This window comes from Colobus angolensis, unplaced genomic scaffold (assembly GCF_000951035.1).
Source record: "Colobus angolensis palliatus isolate OR3802 unplaced genomic scaffold, Cang.pa_1.0 Scaffold5, whole genome shotgun sequence".
NCBI lineage: Eukaryota > Metazoa > Chordata > Mammalia > Primates > Cercopithecidae > Colobus > Colobus angolensis.
The window spans coordinates 18,018,247-18,021,267 of record NW_012118487.1 but is presented as its reverse complement, the minus strand read 5'-3'; positions in this window follow the sequence as shown (position 1 = coordinate 18,021,267).

Genomic DNA, 3,021 nt, shown 5'->3' with positions numbered 1-3,021 from the left:
CCGAGTTATAACCTAAAGGTCAGGTTTTAAAAAATGCACTGGACAAAGGATTGGCAAACCCACGTTCCAGTCCCATCCTTGCATTTGTCTGCACAGAAGTCTTGAGAAATCACTCAATTGTTCTGAAACAGTTTCTCAAACTGTAAAATAAAGATGTTGGAAAAGAAGAAAAGAAATTGGAATGAAAATGTGTTTTTATCAGTTAGAAGCAGTAGTGGAGAGTGCTCTTTTCAAAATAGCATTGTCATGAAACGCAATCTTTACTAATTGTTTCGTTTAGTATTTCTTTCCAGGTTAAACAGTGAGATGGCTATTTTGTGCTCAGCTTTCCTTAGCATGAATTTGTGTTAGGTAGGATGCGATTGTCTGGCCAGGGACTTTATTTCCCAGCCTACCTTGCATCCTGATGCGGCCACATGATGAACTGTTGCTGATGGAAAGTAAGTAGGAGAGATGTGTGTCACCTCTGGGCCAGGTTTTCTCAAGAAGCAAGGGTGACTTCACTTTCTCTCCCTCCTCTACCAGCTAGATAAAGGGGGCTCTGAGGCTCTTGGGATAACAGAGCCAAAGTTAGAAGGAAACTGAGCCTCTACTGGCACACAGAGGAAGGCCACCTGACAATCCGCAACAGCTGAATTGACTGGACTTCTTTATGAGCAAGAAATCAACTTTTACTATATTAACCCACTAGAAATTAACGTTGGTATTCATTGTTTATATTAATAATAGCTAGCATTGTCCTTTTCGATATAGGAATCCACATAAGATTATCAGATAAGGAAGGCAGCGTGCTCTCCTCTTTTAAATTTAATTGTGGAAGCCATATATATGTTGCAATGAATATTAATGATTTGATATATTACTTAAAAATTAAGAATAAAATAGTTGCATAACACCAGTCAGCACATTTTTATCCATCCATCTACCCGCCCAGCCATCATTTAACAAATATTCACTGGTAGTCACTTACGTGCGAGGCGTTTTGTTGGTCTCTATAAATTCCAAAATCATTTAGCCACTGTATACCACCCTACCTAGAATCAATGGTAGTCTGCTCCAAACAGATTTATCAGGAGCTCTTTTTTGGGGAAGGAGGTAAGATTTCAAAATTATTCATGCACTTTTCTACCTGCTACAAGAGGGTGAGAGAGAGGGTAGCAATTACACATAAAGACAGTGTATGGAAAGGGGATTCCATGGGCAGGAACAAACCAGGACATTATCAGGGTGGTCCATGGAATCTTTGAGCCAAGAGAAATAGGAAAACGTCATTAGACAGTGAGTCAAGATTGAGAGATACGTAGAAAATTAGGTGAGAAGTGGGTCATTGCAGCTCTGCTGTAAATGTATGAGCAGATCCTTGAATGCTTCTGCTATGGTTTGAATTTGTTTCCACAAAAACTCATGTTGAAATTTGAACCCCAGCATGATGGTGTTGGGAGGTGCAGCCTTGGAGTGGTTTGGGTTATGAGGACAGATCCCTCATGAATGGCTTGGTGCTGTTCTTGCAGTAGTGAGTAAGTTCTCACTCTCTAAAGACTGGATCAGTTCTCATGGGAATTTTCCCACCAAAGTGGGTGGTTATAAAGTCAGGAGGTAGCCTTTGGGCTTGTCCTCTTCACACATTTTGCTCTTCCTTTGACCTTCTTTATATATATATATAAAACATGGTGATGTTATAGTGCAGCACCAGATGCCAGGGCTCTGTGCTTGAACTTCCCAGCCTGCAGAACCATGAACCAAATTAACCAAATTAACCTCTTTTCTTTATAAATTACCCGGTCTCAGGTATTCTGTTATACAAACATAAACAGACCAAAATAGCTCCTTGACAGACAAGATAGAAGAAATCTGGTTTTTAACAAGGAGCAATCACCAAATAAGGCAAGTTTAGAACAGTATTTTTTTTCCGTTCTTACTTTCTGCTTTTGAGCTGTGTCTTAGATAAATAGAGGCCTGCCAGATAAATTATTACTGGATAAATGACAGACTGTTTTCCTATTTTACATTGGGAAAATTAGAGTCATGGAAATAGGTGGTTTTGCTTTTTTAAGGTACATCTGTTTTCCCACTGCTGACATAACTTCTAAATTTCAGATCTTTTTCTTTGGTAAACTACACTATGAAATTGATGAAAATGGCTTTATCAATAGCTTCAGATGCTATCTGCAAAATAAAGAGGTAAACTCTGTTCCTTTGATCTTCAGGCATTATTTTCTTTCGGAGGAAATATATGTTTGTCATAGGGCTACTTATTCCCTGGACTCTTACAAGGAAGGCACATTGTCATGGTGACAGCTACAGAACAGCTGCTGCTTTTTTATTTGTTTTTAGAAGAGGAAAACACATTTAGTTTTATTTCAATCAAGTCACAGCACTTCCTTTTCCAACTGCTACAAAGTGCATCTACAATATTCTATTACAGATCCACTTTAAAAGGGTTTCCTGTGACATTACAGCAAGCCTCCTTTTTCAAACAGGAGTAATCTCAAATTCTCCCTCGTATAAAACTAAAAACTCCATTCCAGTAAATGGCAAATACATAAAAATTACAGTAAGCCAGACACTTAAAAGGATAGCCAAGAAGTCTTCCAGCGGTTTATTAGAAAGAATGTAGACATTTAAACAAATCCCCACTGTCGTGAACATAAATTGAGGTTACACACATGTATGTTTGAGGTTGCAATGAGCCGAGATTGCACCACTGCACTCCAGCCTGGGTGACAGAGTGAGACTCTGCCTTAAAACAAACAAACAAACAAACCCCCCCCCCAAAAAAAAGGAAACAAAAGCGTATCCCAAAGTGATGTTGGTATTACACAGATCTCAAAACCCAGAGAAGTTTGATAGCTCTTCATTCCCTAGTACATCACTAATGACTCATTGTCGTTAGTTTGCAACTGGTCTGAAATGCTCCCAGAGCTCTCTGGGATACTAGAAGTAAATAGTTGGAGATTTCAGTAGAACTACAAATAACTTTTCTTCTTCTTCTTCTTGTTTTTTTTTTCTTTTTTTTTTTTT